This window comes from Schistocerca gregaria, chromosome 8 (assembly GCF_023897955.1).
Source record: "Schistocerca gregaria isolate iqSchGreg1 chromosome 8, iqSchGreg1.2, whole genome shotgun sequence".
Lineage (NCBI taxonomy): Eukaryota > Metazoa > Arthropoda > Insecta > Orthoptera > Acrididae > Schistocerca > Schistocerca gregaria.
Window position 1 is genome coordinate 163144019 of NC_064927.1, and position 23078 is coordinate 163167096.

The window sequence follows — 23078 nt, forward strand, 5'->3', positions numbered from 1 at the left end:
TGCCAGTTAGCTTGAATGTAGTTCATCGAGTGGATCCATAGAGGATCACAGTCACTTAATTCTTCAGTTCATTGGGAACAATTAGGTCGTGTGCCTGGTTTGTGTAATAAAATTTACTTATTTTGAATGCTCTAAGAATGTCATCTGGTCTGAATGGATTCTGTGGCGTAAGCCTTGATATCCCTCTCTCTCTCTCTTTCTCCCTCCCTCCCTCTCTCTCTCTCTCTCTTTTTTTTAAAAAAAACTGGAGTGTAATGAACCAAGCTGTTAAACAGGAATTATTTTCAAGTTGCACGTAGATGGTTTGCCTAAGCTCATCAAAATTGGTGAGCCACGGGGTTTGGCACCTTCATGTAAGATAGTTACAGATATGCTGAAGGGATAAGATAGCCTAATCACTCCTCTACCTTTCTCCCTTGATCAAGCTATATAGAACGTGTCAAAAGGTATAACAGGAAAACTTAATTAAGTAACTTGGTTCAAAGACAAAATGAAAACAGAGACAAAATGTGAGAAACTGATTGAATTAAAGGGCTTCATGATATGGAAGAAAGATAAGCTAGGGTGCAGTATAAAAACATTGGTCATAGGCACGGGTCATAGGCACTGGTCGAGAGACAGAACATAGGATGTATGTAGAGGATTGAAGCAAGTGTGTCTAAAAGAAGGGTGAGAAACCCGTTTAAATCAAACCCAGGTGGATGGTGAGAATAAAGTATGTTTTGGTGAGTCAGTTCCAGTTTCCACACTTCAAACTTTTGTTATACAAACAGTAACATCCCTATCACCTGAGTGATGAAAAAAGAACCCAGACCCCTGCGTTTTATTCCACAGAATGGTGGCAACAGAGTATTGGTTGTTGTTTAAAACCAAGTTATCTGTAATAAAGACTCATGGATCATGTGGAGGTGGTGCCGGGTGCGTGCGTACGTGCGTGCGTGCAAGTGGTACGGATAGCTGTACCATAGATACAGTCACATTGGAGAGGTTCCTATGGAGAGGATAGCCAGTCCTGTGGTTCCTGAAGAGTGGCAGCACTATTTTCAGTACTTGAAGAGGAAATAGTCTGGGTGATAGATTAATCTATCCCTGTAACATTAACCAATATGGTTTTGCCATGTTGATAGTGGAAGTGGCTGAAAGCCAGGGAAAACAACAGTTGTTATGTTTTCTGAAGGCTTGCAGTGCTCCTTTATGACTTGACAATGGTGGCATTATCTTGAGTAAAATATTCCAGAGGAAACATAGTCTCCCATTTAGATCTTGGGGCCGGGACTACTCAGGAGAATGTTGGCATAAGGAAAAACAAAACTGGCACTCTGTGTGTCAGAGCATGGGATGTTAGATTCATTAAGCAGACCAGGATATCACAAGGGTCCAAAAAAAAGAGGGAATTTTTATTTATTTAATAAAATTGTAAAAGTATATACGTTGTGTATAGACCTCATCATTTCCATGTCTTTCTAAAGCAGATGCGGCGCATGAATGCCTAGCTGGGACGCTACTTATTCAAAAAGATTTCGGGCTTGCAGGCGGTCATAATTAGCTTCCATGGGTAGAAGCTAATGATGACCGGCAGCAAGCCCGTAATCTCTTTGAATATTTAGTTCACAGGGAAAATTTTAAATTTCACGTGGAACACTACTGCCAAACACAGAACGTTGCCTACAATGTCTTGTTATTTAACTTTGGCACAGATATTTCCATAGAAATTTGTTTGTGTAATGTCCTTGAAGAACATATCAACTGTACTATGAGCAGGCTTTACTGCAATCTAGTTTACTTGAGTTTACGTCTCTCTTTTTTTTATGTGGTTTCTTATTGTAAACTTATTGTGACTGGGTATGTCAACCATTTTACACTGTAAAATGGCGAAAACAAAAACGTTTAATTACAGTTGTAAATATTATGGTAATCAACACATGTGTGTTGTTGGAAATTATAAAAATGAAGAAATTGTTACACCACAGTGAAGTCAGGTTAGGTCTAAAAGATTGCCAGGCAATTCTTCGAAACTCAAGTTCAAATATCTTGCTGAAAATGTACAAGATGTTGGGTTTGTAAATAGTGAAAATAATGCTTACATTTTAATTAGGAAGTGCAAGCTTTCGGAATTGCTTTTGTCTGTTGCTAAATATATACTGTAATAGTGGAAAATACCTTATGTGTAGAAAGGACTTAAGTAAGAGAAGAGATGTATTCAGCGGAGTTTTAGGGGAATGCCAAGTGTGTAAAGTAATGAAATGTACAATGACATCTCCTGTAACGTGCACAAAATATAGTTATATTAATATTTACCTTGCTTATGCCTTGAAGTGAAGTGTATTGGGAAAGAAAGAAAAGTAACCAAGATATTGTGTACTATGATGGATCTCCCACTGCCACCTGCCAATTCTAGAAGTATCATGAATGTCTGCATAATGCCGTAACAGAAGTCGGTGAAATATCTATACAGATGGCAGTGAAAGTAACTGTAGATATTTGTCAATCTTGTTGTAGTGGCCCCTTATTGTTAGAGGGCCCCACAACTGACACGCAAGATGGGTTGCTGATATCCTTTCAGGAGTGCAGACAGAAACATTGCCAGCGGATACATACAATAACAGACTTTCTAAATAAACAAGGAACTACTTCGCCAGATAACATGTGAGAGTGTTCCACCAATTGGAACTCATATGCCTCATGTAGCACTTCGCCGACCTGGCTTTATAAGTACACCTAGACCGTCAGACCAGCAATGTTGACCAACCGATACGAACAGCTCCGGCCAGTATTTACACCGACCCTAGCATTGTATTCAGTGGCCGTAGCATTGTAGTTGCACTTTGTATTTTGTAGCGTAGATTTTGGTCAGTATTTTATTCCATTGTCTTATTTCCTTATCTGGTTTGCCACCACAAGAGTTATGAGGTTTTTTTCTATTTGTTCTTACATTTAACACTTAGTGTATGCCAAGAAGGCGTTTTTCTTTAATTATAATAAAGTGTGTTCAAATTGACTGTTAGTTCTTTCCTGCTGACCGCAGGACAGTACAGTTATCGGTGACAAGGATGAAACTTTCATTTTCAAACGGAATGGCCTCCTCCGAGGAGCTTCTTGCCGTTGGTGGAAACCTCTACAGCAGTTTCAGGCAATGCTCACAGGTTCAGGAATTCACTCTGTCAGTGTTGCAAGAGGTAGTTCATATATTTGATTCCATCGCAAGTAAATTGAACACTTTGCGCGTGGCTCCACCAACATTTCCAGCTTTCGATAGGTCCTTCGAATCATGGTTGAACTATGTCAAATGAAACTCCCTGGCAGATTAAAACCGTGTACTGGACCGAGACGTGAACTTGGGACCTTTGCCTTTCGCGAGCAAGTGCTCTACCATCTGAGCTACCCAAGCATGACTTACGCCCCATCCTTACTGCTTTATCTCTGCCAGTACCTCGTCTCCTACCTTCCAAACTTTACAGAAGCTCTCCTGTGAATGGTTGGAACAACATTTACTGGCACATGGGATCCACAACAAAAATTGAAGTCAGCCCTTTCTTTTTAATGATTGAACCCTGAGCAGTCCCCTCAAAATCTCTCATTTACTCATATTAAGGGCTGCCTTTCTGAGTAATTTGATGCCAACGGTAGGAGTGCCCCCAACAGTGAGCAAGATGTATGGCTTGCAGCTGAGCGGGCCATTTCACCATGGTGTGTCAGGCTTCACAGAAACATCCTGTAGGTGCCACACCTCCTGTGGACTCACAGGCTCATCACAAATTGTCGGAAGCCTCGCATTCCGTTGACGGCCAAGTATTCTCCATCATCCCCCAGTCGGGTGGCCATTTCCTCCTTACCTTAGAGGTCATGCATATTCAGGTGATCTTCCAAATTGACATAATTCTATATCAGTCAACAGTATTTTTTCCACACCGATCTCTTACAGCAGTCGTTCCTTCACTGCTCAGTTTTTGGTGGTCAGATCACCCGGTGCTACTAATCTTCTGGATGTGGACATTTTTGGTCATCTGCATCTATCAGTGCAGGACGTGGTACAGGTGGTGTCGATTTCCTCAACAGATGCCATTCTCACCCCATTACTCAGCAAATGCGAAACGTTCTTACCCTCTACACCAGGGGTGAGGGGTTTCACCGCGCATGTTCAGCTTCTTTCCTCTGCTGTTCATCATTTTTTGTAAGGCCTGCCTGGTCCCTTTTGCTGTCAGAGACAGGCTCCAGATGGAACCTCGCTGCTTGCAAGACAGAGGCATCCTTTCTCCCGTTGCATGCAGTCACTGGGTGACTTAGTCTAGAAGCCGATTGGTGCTTTACACATCTGTGCTGATTTTAAGGTCACAGTCAATTCTCAGTCCGTCATCGGTCCCTATTCTGTCCCATTGGTGGATGATGTACTCTCATGTTTTGCGGTCTCGACTGTTTTTGCTAAAATTGATTTGTGCGATGCTTATTTGCAGCTGCTGTTGGAGGAGGAATCGTAGCAGATCTTAGTCATCAATACACTGTGTGGCCTTTTCTGGTACAGCTGCCTCCCATTTGGCATTCCCGGTGCCTCCGCCATTTTCCAGTGTTGTTTGGAACACCTCATATGTCAGGTGCCCAGGACGGCCAATTATGTGGACGATGTCATTGTCAGTGGCTAGTCTGTGGTGGACCTTGCAGACAAGGTGGATCGGCTATTTCAGGTTTTTTCCAAGACTAACTTGCGCTCCCAGGAAGAAAAGTGTGACTTTTTTTGCGCAAGAAGTCAGCTATCTCATTTCACGATTGATGCCTGCAGCCTACACGCTTCTAAGAAGTATGTCGTGGTGATTCAAAACCTGCCTCCTCCCACCAACATGAAACAACTGCAATCCATCCTCGGTCAAGTCAACTATTATCAGCATTTCATATCTCATGCCGCTGAGATTTTGCCATCCCTGACCGGGTTATTGCGCAAGGATGCACATTGGGTCTGGAACACCGCGTGTGAACAGGCTTTCGCAGGTCTCAAGTCAGCTCTCTCTTGCCCCCTTGTCTGGCAGATTACTATCCTCCCTTGCTCCTCACTGTCACCGCTGATGCCTCAGACTATGGCCTGAGTGCGGTCCTGCTGCAAGTGGCATTTTAGAGGCCAGTGGCTTTTGCATCCAAACAATTGACCGATGCTCAGACCAAGTATAGTAAAATTGAAAAGGAAGCTTTAGCGGTGGTTTTCGCCCTGATGAAATTCTACAATTTTGTGTATGATCATCATTTTGCGCTGCAGACTGACCACAAACCTTTGGTTTCTTTGTTTCACCTGGGTGCTACTGTGTTAACCCTGTTGGCATGCTACCTCCAGTGTTGGGCGCTCTTCCTGGCGAAGTTTGACTTTGATATTGTGTATTGCACTTCTCAATGGCACGCAAATGGCAATTTTCAGTCCCGGCTGCCTGCTGGGGTGGACTATAAGCTTGACACATCCCTCTTGATTTGGTTCCTCCACGTGAAACCCGACGTGGACACAGCTCTGGATGTGCTTCCATGGGATGCCGCTGCATTCTGGTGGGCCACCACTCAGGATTAGACGCTGCAAGCTCTCTGCCGCCAAATCACTGCGGGTTGGCCAACCAGCCGTCGTAATGTCCGCAATTCAGAGGTCCAGCATTTTTGGGATACTTGGCATAGTCTCTTTTTCTGCAGTGTCATCATCCTTTTGCATAGTGATTCTGACATTCCCTGGGTGGTCATACCACATGCGTTGCACTGCCGTGTCCTCGACCTTTTCTATGCAGGCCATTGGGGCATCGAGCTCGCCAAACAGTCGGCCTGCCGACAGTTTTATTGGTGTGGTTTGGATAGAGACATTGTGCCCTTTGTGTCAGCCTACACCATGTGCCAAACACGTCAGTCAGCACCCCCGCACCAGTATTTTTCATGGCTGCTCCATGGGAACATCTCCATTTGGATTTTGCAGGGCCGTTCCATGGTTCCCAGTGGCTCATACTGATTGATTTCGGGTCGGAATACCCTTATGTCTCCGTATGATGAAGACCACTTCTTCAGAGACTATCAAAACTCTTCGGAGCCTCTTTGCTGTTAAGAGCCTGCCCAGCACGATTGTTATGGGTAACAGTCCACAATTTACTTTGACTGAGTTGAAGCAATTCTGTGCTGCCAATGGAATTTCCCTCGTCCATACTGCCCCATTTCACCTTGCATCAAATGGCTGGGCGGAATGTTTTTTCCGGACGTTCAAGGCCCAGCTCGATAAGCTGCTGAACCATTACCCGCTGGAGGAGGCTGTGCTTCTTTTGTTGGCTGCATACCGCGCCGCCCCCATGCTCGTAAAAATCCAGTGGAGATACTTCACGGTTCACCTTCCCAATCTCCCTTATCTGTTCTGGTTCCTGAGGCTTCCTACCCTCCCACGCAGACGCGTACACACTGCTTTCGCGTTGGGCAGGGGGTCTGGGCGTGGACCTTCTCTCATCCAAGGGTGCACTGGGCGCTTGCGATCATCACAGAGCTCTGTGACCAGGCGATGGCGTGTCTCTGGCGGGCCGTAGATTCCGCCGCCTGCCGGCACCTCAACCAACTCTGCCACTGTCTGGTGGGCCAGGACGACCAGGGGGAGCTGCCAGTGCTTGTTGCTGACCGCCATGTAGTGGAACCTCCGTTTCTGCCTCTGCCTCTGCCTCTGCCTCAGCTGCTGCCTCCACCGTCAGATGCCCGTGCTGCATTTCCGCTGCCCACCCCTGCCAGTCACAAATCCATGGTCGTCGACCAGGATGCCCCCCTACTCCTATGGATTTTTGTGGTGCTGTGCAATTTTTTTTCCCAGGGGGAGAAGTGTCGTAGTGACCTCTTGTTGTTAGAGGGCCCGCACAACTGACACGCAAGGTGGCTTGCTGACCCCCTTCAGGAACGCAGAGAGAAACATCACCAGCGGACAGAAACAATAACAGACTTTCCAAATAAACATGGAACTACTTTGCTAGACAACATGTGAGAGTGTTCCACCAATTGGAACTCGTATGACTCATGTAGGACTCCGCCGACCTGGCTTTGTAAGGATGCATAGACTGTCAGAACAGCAGTGTTGACCAACCAATACTTACATGGGCCCTAGGATTATACTCACTGGTTGTAGCATTGTAGTATCACATTGTATTTTGTAGTGTAGATTTTGGTCAGTATTTTCTTCCATTGTCTTGGATCTTGTCTGGTTTGCCACCACAAGAGTTGTGAGGTTTTTTTCTGTTTGTTCCTGCGTTTAACACTTAATTTATGCCAAGAAGGTGTTTTCTTTGATTATAATGAAGAGTGTTCAAATTGACTGGTAGTTCTTTCCTGCCAACTGCAGGACACCACAAATCTAGTGATATTGTTACTAAACTGGTCTGTTCCTGGTAAAAAAGAGGCTATACATTGCTGAATGGAGTTGCACTGTTTCCTCTACAGATACAGTTACGGTACTGGACTATAAATGTCTGACAAAACAGCTGCTATGGCTGTGCCGGTAAGGTAAATAAACACAAATGTGACAAAAATTTCGAAGGTTTCAATGGTTGTATGGAAAGCAAGGGAGCAGTCTCTGTTTTAAATAGGTTAATAGCTAGATGTGCTGTGTGATACACTCAGTACTTCAGTGATGGTCACTAAAGGTCTTGTGGCTGCTAAACCATTTTGTGAAACAGAAATTTAAAAGATGAAATTTGTGGGACATGTGCAGAAGAGGATGGACTAAGACTCAAGAAACTCTCCCATCAGAGTGTTTTTTCTTGTCTTGTTCTTGCAGAGTAATTGATGGAGGCGGCAGACTCGCCAAATCAGAAAGAGGAAACCTCACAGAATATTATGTGCTAGTTGTTAGGAGACACAGTGAAAATGTCAGTGCAATGAGAAAAGCAACTTGGCCAACATTTTTGACAGAAATCCACTGATAAGCATCCTCAGTGTGGCCCTTGCTCAAAGGAAACATTTCATAATGCAAGTATAATAGATGTGAAACAAATGAACAAAAACTACACATGTGCAACCCATGCCAGAAACTGTTGCATTAGACCCAATATATTGAAATCTGGTAATAAACTCCTTGAAAAATGTTTACCCGGCAAAACAGAGAATCTGAGTGAAAGCCTTTGTAGTTCCATTTGGGATCACTCGCCAAAAACTGTTTTTAATGGCGTGTCAGCTTTGCAGATTTGTGTGATGATTACCATAACATGTTTTAGTGATGGAGTAACAAGCAGATTAAAAACCATGAGAAGGCTAAGCGTCAAAACTTGGGACAACATACAATAATGCAGAAAAAAAATCTCAGCACCAAGGAAGAGTAGTGCAACGTAAACAAAAGTTGGTAGGCATATTTCTACATCTGAAACATGTGTGTTCAAATTTTGTGCCAGTCGCATAAGAGTAGCACTAGTAGCGCTACTATGAGGATGCAAATCAAGCTTCCTTTAAATACGTGCTGTAACAGTCGTGAGCGTTAGTTACCTTTTGAGTTTGGAAGTGGTGACTTGAAGTTAATCAAGAATGCCTTTAAGTTGCAAAGACACCATTATCAACACCTCACTGAGTTGAATGAGGTCACGTAGTAGGGCTATGAGAACCTGGATGTTCCTTGTGTGATCTTGTGGAAAAAGTCTGCAGGAGTGTAACTTATGTCCACGATTGTTGGCAGCAGTGGACATGAACACATATAGTTGCAACAAGACTGGGCTCCAGACGCCTATGTGGCACTACCGAAAGGGGAGACCATTGTGTTCAGTGTGCTCCTGCTACAGGAGCAATATGAGCAGCAGTTGGCACTACAGTGACCCAACAAACTGTTACAAATTGTTTACTTCAATGTTAACTCCAAGTCAGATGCCCTGTAGCATGTATTTCACTGACTCGACACCATCTCCAACTGCGACTTCAGTTGTGTCAAGCAGGAGCTTATTGAAAGGCAGGGTGGTGGTCTGTTGTGTTTGCTGATGCAAGCTGGTTGTGCCTTGGTGCCAGTGATGGCCATGTGTTGGTCAGGAGGCAAGTTGAGGGTGGTTGCAGTGTGCCAGACAATGCTAGCAGTGTGCTAGACACACTGGAGCTACACCTGGAAGGATGGTGTGGAATGTGATTTTGTATGATGGCAGGAGCTCTCCCGTGGTTACCCCATGCACCCTGACTGCAAATTTGTATGTCAATCTGGTGATTTGGCCTGTTGTGCTGCCATTTGTGAACAACATTGCAGGGGGTGTTTTCCAACAGGATAGCACTTGCCCAGAGACCACTTTTGTAACTAGTCATGCTCTGCAGGGTTTTGACGTGTTGGCTTGACCTGCTCCATCATCAGATCTGTCTCCAGTGAATCATATATGGGACACCATTGGACAACAATTCCAACATAATCTACAAACAGCATTAGTTGTCCCTGTATTGACTGACCAGGTGCAACAGGCACGGAACTCCATCCCACAAAGTAACATGTGGCACCTGTGCAACACAATGCATACATATTTGCACGCTTGCATTCAACATTCTTGTGGTTACACAGCCTATTAATGTAGCAGCATTTTACATTCGCAGTGGCTTATCTCACACTTACATTAACCGTTAATCTTGCAATGTTACCTAGACAAATGTGTTACCAAAATTTCATTACACTACGTTAATTATTTTGTGGTGTTGCAGTTCTTTTTCTGTCAGTGTATATAGTGGGCCTCTACAAGTGCATAGGCAACATGTCATTGAAGCTGAAAAAGCTGCTAGAAGCTTAACAAAAGAGGCCAGAATGAAAAAGAAAAGAAAGAAAACTGATGAAGATGAATAGGTCACTCAGAATCAGCACAGTTATGGAGCTGGAATGTTTTGACTTACTATGATTCAGAAGAAAATGACATGCAAATCTTCAGTTTCAATTTTCTCTAGTCAAAGTTTTTGCATATGTAGGTATCATTATCTCATCCAGTATTAAAGCTACAAAAACAAAATTTTACAGAATAATAATACTGTGCTTGCCTACAAAGCAAACCACATCATTCAACAGTGCATTCAATATTTTGAAATGGAGGATGTCATAAGTTCTTAAATTATTAGAAGAAAAAATTGACTTCTAAAAAACAATTTAAAAAAGAATCACAAAACAACAAATTGTTAAATATTTGAGGTTTACTGTTTCAACAAGTTAATAACTAAAAGAATAAAATTTGTATTGACTTTTTATTTTCAATAGTGTGGACCTAAAGTAAAAATTACACATAATGCAGTATGTAAAATAAAAATCGATATTCACTCCACCATATATTCCACAGTTTTTAATTTTTTTTTTTTTTTGATGCAGAGGTCATAATATATTAGTTATTTGATTAAAGTTTCATTCCAGCATCCATTAAAGCTTTTGAGTTATTAAATTTCAAAATACTAGTAAAAACTACGAACCATAATGTCCCAAGTCCCCTTAAATGTATTAGCAAATAGAGAATTTGAAAAGAGAAATGGGTAGGTTGAATAGAAATGTAGTAAGTGTGTGTGATATGTGGTAGCAAGAAGAACAGGACCTGTGATCCATTGAGTACAGGGTTATAAATACAAAATCAAATAGCAGTAATGTGGCAATAGGTCTAATAAAGAATAATAAAATATGTTAACTGAATCTTCCATCGTTTGTTGGTAGAACAACATTATAATAAATGGAACACTAGTTTTACTTTTGTTCTACTGCTAATTTTCAATAGCAAATATAAGACCCAATTATTAGCTAGCATAGAGTATACAAAATTATCTGTTCTGATTGTGACATGTTCTACTTTGGTCAGTCAGGCAGAGACATAAAACTAGGCTGGCTGAACATGAACACAGTTGGAGGTTGCAGAGTTCTGACTACACATTTGCTGAGCATGTACTGCATGAGGGCCACAACTACCAGCCAGAGTCCCATGTCCTTCACTTAGCAAAGGCCCTGGAAATTAACTAACATTTAGCTCATAGTCCAGATCTAATTTTAAATGACTAGACACAGCTCAATATTTCCCCTCTTCTAAACTTCACATAATACTCTCAAGTTTTCTATACTTCCCACATTGTCTATTCATAGAGTTCTTTTATTTTACAAACTACCTGTTAGCTTCTGTCTTGGGTTCTTTGGCTGATGTTTGAATGGCTGGCATTGCCAAGGATTCACTCTCCGTTGCTTGTGGTGGAGTGGAGCTGAGCTTGTGGCCACATACTATATGTACCTGGTGTGCCAACGTCCCCGGTCATTTCTGGTGCGGTTCTCTTACTACTTGCAACGGTCGTTCACTGCAGCATGGGAATCCTGTATCAGTTTAACTTGAGGCTGTCTTCTTTCTTGTTGAATCTATTCATGTATTTCTATAACGTATTTGAACAAGCGAGTACAATAGTTCTTCTCTACGACCAGAACTTCCGTGTCAGTGAATTTTACTATGTGGTCGGTTTCGTATAGTGTGTGCTCTGCCGCAGCCGATATCTACACCTGCCCCAACCTGTAATGTCACTTATGTTCTGCGATCCTGGTGTTGATTGATTGTTCTGTCATTCCAACATAAACTTTTCTGCATGTGCATGGTATGCAGTATATTCCTGACATTGCAAATGGATCCCTTTTGTCCTTTGCTAATCTGAGACACTCTTTGATCTTCTTTGTTGGTTTGTAAATAGCCCTTATGCCATGTTTACACAATATATGGCCAATTATGTCTGTCACTCAGGAATGTATGGCACGGAGGCCACACCCGAAATTTCTTTTTCTGATTTGTCACTATGCTGAGTGTTTGGCTGTGTTACACTTCTAATATGACTTGTGGGGTACCGATTGCTCCTCAAATCACATGTGCTGTATTTTTTGTGTGAGGTTCTGTAGCTCACATATTTGTCTTGCTGGCATTATGATCGTATTAATCATGCCTCTTTTCTGGCTTTGGTGGTGATTTCATAGTTAGTGTAGGTATCAGTCCATGTGTGTTGGTTTTCGGTACACAGTGATCCCAGGTTTCCACCATCCCTTGTGCTTCAGTCTAAGGATGTAACTTCTTTTCCAATGTCATTTATCAACATTGTAGCTTCTTTAGCAACAGTAGCCAGCAAAAGTCTGACAAAGGTCTTGTAAGACAAAAACTGGCTAACACAATAAACTTATACTGTAGAACAAAAGCAAACTAGCACCTTTCATTTATTAATAAGAAAATAGCAGTGTGGGTAAACTACTAGAACAGCACACTTATCACATTGAGGCAGTCACACCAAGAGTAGTTTAGATTTGTAAGTTTGCTCTCACTATAGGTGAGATATGGTATGATGAGTCATAATAAATTATTCAGTTCATTAAGGAAGACAAAAGTTTAATTGTGATGAGTAACAGGAATTCTGTAGAAAATGAAGAGAAGGAAAAATATCAGGAGAATATGGACTGTGGGAAGCAATGAAAGGGAAAGCTGGTGGGCAGAATTTTGCACAGTGCTTGATTTAGTCATTGGTAACATTTGGTTTAAGAATGATGAAAGGACACACAGAGTGACTGGAGACACCCAGTCAGATGTCAAAACTAAACTTTAAACTGCAAAATATTACCAAGTGCAGATGTGGACTGTGACCGTAACTTGTTTATTGTGAAAAAAGGATTAAAACTAAAAAAACTGCAGAAAGCCGGGAAATTAACACTGTAAGAACTGGATGAATTGTAAGAGCAATCGGTTGTGAAGAATTTTGAGGACAGCATTAGTTAGTGACAAATGGGCGAAATGAGTACAATGGAGGATATAGTGAGATTAAATGGTGAATTTAACAAAGGATCAAATAAGCAAAAAAAAAAAAAAAAAGAATGCCCAGTAGAAATCCTTGGGTAAGGGATATTTTGAGTTTAATTGTCAAAAGAGGAGAAATATAAAAACACAGCAAACGAAGCAGGCAAAAGGGAATACAGATTTCTAAATAAAAAAAAATCGGATTTAACAAGAAGTGCAATGTGGCAAAGCAGGTATGAGTAACGGCCAAATGCAAAACTGTAGAAGCATGTACATCTAGGTGGAAAGATAGATGCTGCCTATAGGAAAATTAAGACACGTTTGGAGAAAAGAAAAGCAATTGTGTGACTATCAACAGCTCGGGTGGCAAGCCAGTACTAAGCGAAGAAGGAAGAATTAAAAGGTGGCTATGCAAGGGAAATGAACTTGAAGATAACATTATAGAAAGGGAAGAAGAAGAAAATAAAGATGAGATGGAAGATGAGGTATCGCTAGATGAAATTGATAGAGCACTTGAAGACTGAAGTCAGAATACACCCAGGATAGAAATTGTTTTCTCGAAGTCATTGCAATTGTTGGAAGAGCCAACCATGACAAATGCACCTCATGTAGGAGGTATGTTCTGCATCTACTGCTACATCTATACTGTGAAATGCATGGCAGAGGTACTTTTCAATGTGACTAGTTATTGGGGCTTCTTCCTGTTCCATTCATGCATGGAATGTGGGAAGAGTAGTTTTTTAAATGCCTCTGTGAAAGCTCTAATTAGTTTAATGATATCTTTGTGACTCATATGAGTGTGATACGTATGTGTGTTGTATAATCTGTCATTTCTTAATTAAATCTGATTCTTGAAACTTGGTAAGTACACTTTCACAGTGTAATTTGTGTCTACTTTTAAGCATCTGCCAGTTCAGGTTCTTCAACATTTCCGCGACACCCACCCATGGATCAAAGAAAACTGTTACCATTCACAATGCTCTTCATCATGTACATTAAATATCCATTGTTTGCTCCATCCATTGTGGGTCCCACAAGCTTGAGACATATAATAATATGGGCTGGACAAGTGTCTTGTACACGATCTCATTTGTAGATTGATTGCATTTTCTTAATATTCTTCCAATGAATTGAAGCTAACACTTACTTTACTATGAGGAATGAGCCTATTTGATCTTACCATTCCATATCCCAAAAAATGTATCAGTCAGATATCTGTATGACTTGACTGATTTCATTTGTGACAATATAACCTTTTTTCCCATTTGTGAGATGCACAACTTTACATTCCTGCATATATAAAGCAAATTACCAACCTTTGCGCTACTTTGAAATCTAATCTAGATCTAACTGAATATTTTGTGTGGTTTTGTAAGACAGTACTTCCTTATACATAGCTGCACCATCTTTGAGAAGTCTGAGGTTATTTGAAAAATCCTCAAGGTCATTAATATATGAAATGAGCACTAAAGATCACAACACATTTCCCTTTGTCATACCTTAAGTTACTCTACATTTTTGATGCCTCTGCATCCAAGAGAACATGCTGAGTTCTCCCTACCAAAAAATTCTTAATCCAGTCACAAATTTCACTTCATAGCCTGTGTAATTATACTTTTGTTAATAAGTGTAGGTGTGGTGCCGAGTCAAAGACTCCTTGGAAACTGAGAAATACTGCATTTACCTAAAGCCTGGATCCATGGCTTTCAGACTGACGTGTGTGAAAGCAAGAGTGAGGTTTGCATGACTGACGTTTTCAGGCTCTGCAGTGACTGGTAATGAGGAGGTCATTCTGCTTGAGGCACGTTGCTGCATTTGGACTTGGAATATGTTCTGAGATTCTTTAACAAGTTAATGTCAAAGCTATTGGATGATGGGTTAGTGAATCACTCTAGCTTTACTTTTGGTAGATGGTAGCAGCCTGTGCTTCCTATCAAATAGGGAGTGTAGTTTTTTCTGTGAGGGATCTACGGCATATTATGGTTAAAAGAAGAGCTAACTTGGCTGCAAATTCTTTATAGAATTTCAAAAGCATTCTGTTGCACCCTGAATCTTTGTTGTGTGTGATCAATTTCAGCAGTTTCACAACCCCACTGACACTAAAATCATTTGTATTTGCAATAGTGCTGGAATTCAATTGAGCTATACCCTAGATATTCCCTTTGTTAAAGGTTATTTGAAAAGTAGTTCTGTGCACTTCCGCTTTTCCTTTGATATACTTCGTTTCAATTCATATGCTTCCAGAATGAGATCCCCAGGCTGTGGCTAAGCCATGTCTCCGCAATATCCTTTCTCTCAGGAGTGCTAGTTCTGCAAGTTTCGCAGGAGAGCTTCTGTAAAGTTTGGAAGGTAGGAGACGGATACTGGCAGAAGTAAAGCTGTGAGTACCGGGCGTGAGTCGTGCTTCGGTAGCTCAGTTGGTAGAGCGCTTGCTCGCGAAAGGTCCCGAGTTCGAGTCTCGGTCGGGCACACAGTTTTAATCTGCCAGGAAGTTTCAGTTCATATGCTATTCATGAGTGTCTGGATACCAATTTTGTAACTACTAACAGCCTTTACTGATGACCAGAATTTTTTTTAGGGCTTATGAGAAATCTGCCAATAGTATTCTGCTACAGTAACCATTAAACTTCGCCTCCGTAGCTCAGGCGAGGACCTGGGTTCGATTCCCAGTACTGCCAGGGATTGTTTCTTAAGAGGAGGACTGGAATGGGGTGCGCTCAGAGAAATAGTGGCTCCAAGGTCACGAAAGCTGACAACAACTGGAAGAGTTGTGTGCTCAAATTGGTTCAAATGGCTCTGAGCACTATGGGACTTGACATCTGCGGTCATCAGTCCCCTATAACTTAGAACTACTTAAACCAAACTAACCTAAGTACATCACACACATCCATGCCCGAGGCAGGATTCGAACCTGCGACCTTAGCGGTCACGCGGTTCCAAACTAAAGCACCTAGAACCACACGGCCACACCGGCCGGCTGGTGTGTTCACCATGCCCCTCCAAACACAGGCAAATGACGCTAATTTGATAGAGGATAACGTGGTGGTTTATCGGGCCCGATTGACCCGTCTGGAACAGAACACTGAGATTTCCTTTACTTTATAGTAGTCACTGAAGGCTTCTGTCTTTCCCTCCCAACTGCCAAACGTGTCTTTCGGTGTCTCTCTGTCTATTCTCCTATGCTTTGTTTTGCACATATTATACAGTATTGTCTTTTTCCTTGGAAGTTTCATTTTAGTGATTTATACTGTGGACGGTCTGTGAATCATGAACTCTTCTACTAGGCACATATCTGCCCAGTGAATGATACCTATTCTTCTAAATTTGAGCCATAGTTCTTCTATATACTCCTACGTAGAGCCAACTGTTTCAAGTTCCTCATTGAAATAAGACACTACTGCCTTATCTAGTTTGCTAAAAATATATCTCTTTCTATTGTTTTAGATGCCCTTTGTACTGTGTAATCATTATTCCTATATCTACCTCATTGTCACGGACAGCAGTTTCAGCCTAGGTATCCTCAAAGAGGTCATGTCTATTTGTTGTCATTAAATCAAATATATCTTCGTCATCAGTGGGCTTCTGAACTGTTTGTTCTAGATAGTTTTCAGAGAACTCATTTAGAACTATTTTGTAAGGTGTCTTGTCACACCCAACAGTTACAAAATTGTAATTATTCCAATTGAACCCAACAGTTACAAAATTGTAATTATTCCAATTGATTATTTGATGATTAGTCTTGATAATGACACTATGATTGGGGAACATATATACTAGTGAATTGAGGTTTACTCTAATGTTATGTGTGGTGGTGAGTCTGATGTTTGATATAAGAATTCAATTATAAGCTTTTGACCAACCTTGATACTGAGTCTTGCCCAAACAGTCTTGCATGCAGCTTCAAATTCTATGCTGGTCGATTTAAATCTAATGTCAACTGCGACAAATGCACTATTTTTGTTTCCCATTAGTCTGTCCTTCTGAAATAAATTTTCTATAAAAATCTCACTGTTACCAGTTTATGGTTGTAGCCAACTTTCTGTGCCTAGTGTTGTAAAAGATCCATTGGTTTTTAAGGGAACTTCAAACACCGGCACTTTGTTGTGAGTGCTTTGGCAGTTGATCACTTGGACTGTAATACTCTTACCTATGGGATGCATTTTTTTGGATCTTATACTGATTGTTTGGGGTCTCTTGAAACTATTGGTACTTGAGCTGGCTGGAGAGTTGGTTAACCTATGTGCCCTCACACACAGTCAGCTACCTGGTGAACAGCGTCTGATGTGTAGTACATATTTGATCCATTCAGAGAACCCTACAATTCTCCACCCTGTGGTGCAAGACTAGAAAATCACAGCCTAGCTTGTCACTGAATCTTCAAAGTCTTTGGTTCAGGCTTCCTCTTGACTCTGAACTAGATGACTAGTTCTGGGGTTATTGCTGTAAGCTATGAGCTGTGTTTGAATTGCATTATCAAGATTGATCTTTTCAATCTTTTCTGCTAGTCACTGAAATGAGTCAAGTATGATCTTGAAGCCCAGATGACAGGCATCATTTGTTCCAGTGTGCACCACATTCTTTAGCCGACTGCAACATGTTCTGTCAGTGGGTGCTGGAACAGCCACTTCAACCTGCTGAATGAGGCCTCCTGATACACACATTGAGTGGACATGGTGATCCTTCGTATTACTTGCTGCCACTTCTATAAGGGATACTATTATTTACCTTATGTTTGAATAGCTGACGATTAATAGACCCCTTGCCTTTTGTGTTTGCCTCTCTTTGACGTGGAAGAAAGCATGTTTCCTGACAGGTGAAATGAGTATCATTGTCTCAGATTCAGTTATGAAATCTTTGACTGGAAGATTGGGTGTAACCTTGAGTTCTCCTTTGTCGCTGTTTCCCCTCTACAGGACCTCTATACCTGCCACTGATGTTCTACTCACAGTCAAATTGTCGAGTGGTAGTAGATAATGTAATTCCTGTTAAGGAGAGTATATATGAGAGGGGATATTACACGAGGTACTTTTGGTACCTGCAGTACTTGTGTTTCGATAGCCCTCCCAGTGCACTCATTCATACCAGCTTCCAGTTGTGTAATGATAGTTAGGAAGATTTGCAGCTGTTTTCGAACAGCAAATAACTCGTCCCATTCCTGAGGAAAGCATTCATAGTGAGCCTGCATTATGATGAGTGCAGTGTTGTAGAGAACAGTAAACAAATAACTTTAAACTAAGTTTGATTATTCTCTCTTAATTTTCTAGATCTATTTTTACACATGTATTATGAGTTTCCTTTAAGAACTGAAGTCATTACTGCCTAACACAGACATTTCTGTTATGATAACAGAAAAACCTGATATAAGAGACTGATTTCCTGAAACTATTTGAGCTGTTTTTCCTTCGATTCATGGTCACTAAAATTCACATAACAAAGTCAGATAGCAAAAATATACAATAAATGGAGAGAGTATGAACGCCCGTGATCGGTATAATATGCGCTACAGTAATTAATTCACAACCAACTATTTACTGTGAAATATGTTATGTAGAACACTTGTAACTTATAAAAGTCTAAGAAAATATACACTTATTCTACAATGTGAAATGAATAGATTGCTACTGTCTAAGGATTTTCCAGTGTTTGATTTTGTGCACGTATATTCACATAGATATACATTGAAATTTGGTATAATCAATCCTCTCTTTGTTTTCCACAGTGACACTGCTACCAAAATTATATAAATTAAAACTTAGCTGGTTTTGTGACAACTGCACTAGTGCGCCAAAGATTAACACCATAGCATCAGTGTATCTCAGTAAGAACAACAAATATTGTGGACCACAACAAAGCACATGTAGTGACAAACAATGTGAAATATGTCGGGCTTTACTAGAGGAACAGTGACAAAAATAGAACAATGGTAATTGTAGTCAAATAAAATTGGGCAATGCTGAGGTATAAATGATACACTAAAAGTAGCAGATGGGTTTCAATATTTGGGCAGCAAAATAAATAATGATTGCTGAAATAAAAAGGATATATAATATGCAATGTGGCAATAGCAAGAAAAGCATTACTGGAAAACAGAAATTTATACACACTGAATATAAATGTAAATGTTCAGAAATCTTTTGTGAAGGTATTTGTCTGGAGTGTAGCCTTGTATGGAAGTGAATCATGGATGGTAACTGTTCAGACAAAAAGCTTTTGAAATGGGACGCTTCACAGGAATGTAGAAGATGAAATAGCTAAAGAGGAGATACTGAATTAAATTGAGTTGTGGGGCACACTAAAAGAAGGCTTTGGTTGACAGGACACATTCTGAAGCATTAGGGAAGAGTCAGTGTGACAATGGAGGAAAGAGAGAATATGGATGGAGGGGGGGGGGGGGGGGTTTCGGGAGTCGGGGAGGTGGGCTTAGTAGAGGGAGATCATGGTTTGAACGCAGTTAACTAGTGCAAATAGATGTTGGTTGCAGTAATTGTGCAGAGACAAAGAAACTGGCACAGGATAGTCTAGCGTGGATAACTGCCCATTCAGCCAGATAAAGATATTGTTATTGGCTTTGACAGACTTACATACTGAAAAGAATGTATGGTTCAGTTAGTGGGGCTGCGGTATGTTCTACTGCCATTGTATGTTTTTCATAGAATAAAAAATATGGAGAAAAGGGACAAAGTAGGGATTCCACAGAGGCTAAAAAGTATGTCAGATCTGATATTATTACTGTTATTGTTATTATTGGTGTTATTTTCTGGCTAGATTACTATTCTCCTAATTTCTGTGCTATTAGCCAATCCCAAATTTTTGAATGTTTGGTAGATGAAAAGAAAATTATTAAGCAGAATTTTTTCTTGTTAAGTTACATTTGGTAATTAAAGCAATTATTTAATAAACTGAAATATCATGTATGCATGTAACACTTACTTATATTTCACAAAACAGCACAATTTACATCTACATTTACATGGATACTCTGCAAGCCACGGTACGGTGCATGGCAAAGGGTACTCTGTACTACTAGTAGTCTTTTCCCTTCCTGATCTGCTTGCAAATAGAACTAGGGAAAAACAACTGTCGGTATGCCTCCATATGAGCCCAAATTTCTTATATCTTATCTTTTATGGTCCTTAGGCACAACGTATGTTGGCGGTGGTAGAACCGTTCCGCAGTCAGCTTCAAATGCTAGGTCTCTAAATTTTCTCAATATTGTTTCTCGAAAAGAATGCCCCCTGCCTCCAGGAATTCCCATTAGAGTTCCCTAAGCATCTCCATAACATGTTGTTCAAACCTACAGTAACAAATCTAGCAGCCCACCTCTGAACTGCTCGATGTCTTCCTTCAATCCAACCTGGTACAGATCCCAAACACTTAAGCAGTACCAGTGTCCTATATGCAGTTTCCTTTACAGGTGAAACACTCTTTCTTGAAATTTTCCCAGTAAACGGAAGTCGACCATTCACCGTCCCTACCACTGTTCTCACATGCTCGTTCTATTTCGTACCACTTTGCAGTGTTATGCCTAGATATTTAAATAACTTGACTATGTCAAGCAGGACACTAGTACTACACTATCTGAACATTACAGTTTGTTCTTCCTACTCATCCTCATCATTGTCCGCAGCTCATGGTATTCCTCTGGATCACAGGGTCCCGGGTTCGATTCCAGGCTGGGTTGAGGATTTTTCTCTGTCGGAGGAGTGGATGTTTGTGTTGTCCTCACCATTTCATCATCATCATCATCATCATCATCATTAGATTGGACTCCGTAAAATTTGGACTTCATCAAAATTGGGAGTTTGTATGGGTGCTGATAACCACAGAGTTGAGCGCCCCACAAACCAATCATCATCATCATCTCGTCCTCATCTACTTACATTTTTCCACATTTAGTGCTAGCTGCCATTCATCACACCATGAAGAAATTTTGTCTAAATTGTCTTGTATCTTCCTGCAGTTACTCAGCTTCGACCCCTTATTATACACCACAGGACAATCAGCAAATACTGTGGTGCTAATAGCCTTAGGACATATTTCCTAAGAATGATTTAAGTGGCCAAAATTATGAGCAGTATTAAAACAGTAACTCAAATTAATTACAGTCTTCAGAAAGTAAGATGAAGGAAGCAAGGGGCATTATGGCAAAGCTGTACACATGATGAGAATTGCACATTTTTATATATCTGCTGTTCTCAGTTCCTACCAATATTGGTCTCCATCCTTTATAATAACCTGACCAATATTGACCTCAAGCCTTTTCTTTTGCACTGACCTGTTTGCTGTTGTAGTGTTATTTTGTGAATTTCTATTGATTAGCAGAAGAAAACAATGCAGCTGAACACAATATTCAGAATTACATTACATTTGGGATCCCCATCAGATCAGATTAAAGAAAGTCATTGAGGAAATTTAGAGGTGAATCACTTGATTTGTTACTGGTAGGTTCGATCAACATGCAAGTATTATGGAGATGCTTAGTGGACTGAAATGGGAAACCCTGGAGGGAAGGCGGCGTTCTTGTTGGGAAACACAATTTAGAAAGTTTATGGAACCATCATATAAAGCTGACTGCAGAACGTTTTTACTGCCATTAGTGTACATTTTGCTTAAGGGCCACGAAGATAAGAGAATTTGGAGCTCGTTTGGAAGCATATAGACTTCCCTCACTCTGTTTGTGGGAAGAACAGGAAAGGAAATGAGTAGTAGTGGGTACCAGGTACCCTCTGCCATGCAACATAATGTGAAAATAAAATAAGGGATAATTTCACTTCAAATTGTCCATCATATAATCGACAGAGCTATGGGATCCACTGCCAGTAAACGCTGAACAACTGGTTGACAATTTTCCTCTTTTAAAGGAATGATTTCTGAAGCACAATAAATACTAGTTATAGATCCAAGCACAATAAAGACTAGTTATAGATACTGAAATTACTTACAATTAAGTGTAATGTCTGCACGCTGGAGTCAGTCTGCACAACTTTTCAGTCAGGGACAGTTAAGAAAAAAATGTGCATTTAGTGATGTGCTTTTTTATTCACTTTAGGAAGTGCCAGTTGTCAGACACATTGGTGTGTAGTGTGTGAATAGTTGTGTGTTGTTAATTGGCTGTAAGCTGTGTGCCAACTATATTTTGAATTTTAATAGCAAGTGAGAAACATTCTCGATATATCTGGACAACAGCTTTTGAACATATATAATATCCTCATAATGCAAAGATATTTAACCCTTATGTAAAATGAAAAAGATGGAAAGGGCAAAGAACAAGTCTTCCTCGAGGTATATTTATGCTGTAGCCTTGCTGCTCACTGTGAGTAATTACCATGCGGTTGTTGACATAGGGAGTAGAGTGAAACATGCCATTGCTGGAGTGGCCTTGAAGCATCCAATCACAGATAAAGTTTCAGGACATGTGGCGGTGTCGCAGTGCGAAACACAATCTAGCTTGATATCATTCTGTCGCAAGGATCATAGCAAGTTGTGGGGAAAGCAGTGATGGTGCAGTTTAAATGAGCTGGTAAGGTCATGTCAGTGAGCAGTGAGGTGGGTAGCATAAACACATCCTTTCTGCAGGTTTCATGATAGAAAAAGCTACTAAAAATTGCTGCATTCATATGCTTCTGTTGTCTTGGGCATGCGTTTTGGAAGTATTTATATTGTGCTATTCTTTTTACCAGAAGACACACCACACAGGTACTAAGTTCCTGTATTTCAAAATTAAAGGTTTGTTGACCCTCCAGTTAAAAAAATAACCAGTTTCAGGAACTATTTTCTCTTGGATTTGGTTATAATAAATGCTGTCTTGGTTCCCAGACTTTGTCTTAAAATATGTATTCAGTTGACACAATGGGAATATAAACACATGATATGCAGTTGCTTTAGTAATAGGATGATTCTTATATCTCTTCGTAAATAATTGTAGCATTGGAAAACATGGCAGATGTTACAAATAGTGCTTGTTCAGTCTGTGCACTTTTTCCTCTGCCGCCCGTCTAGCCATGAATTGATGAAGTCTGTGGGAAATAGTGTATCTGCATTGGTGCCACATATCCCTGGGGCCAAATAAAAAGACAGCATAATATCAGCCACAACCTCATTGTTGAATATCAGAGTGTATGATTGCAGATGTATACATTCTAGCTCATTGTAAATTGACTTTCATTTTTAAGCTAAATCAGCTTTTATTTCACCATAGGAGAGTTTAAATTTTGTGTGTATAAAGTTAAAAACTTTGGTAACATTGTACTTATTGGCAGCTGTGTGTAAACAAGGTGCAGGCTACACATCCATTACTATTTCCCCTGCCATATTGTCAGTGTGGTAGGGAACTTGATCTCTCTATTACCTGTATCCCCTGCCTCCAACCAT

The 23078-nt window shown here is 40.7% G+C and overlaps 1 protein-coding gene across 2 annotated transcripts in view; it reads left to right on the forward strand.

The window, feature by feature from the left end:
• Nucleotides 1-23078, forward strand: part of LOC126285372 (histone-lysine N-methyltransferase SETD1B) — a 189714-nt gene that overhangs the window by 37978 nt on the left and 128658 nt on the right. The window lies entirely within an intron of this gene.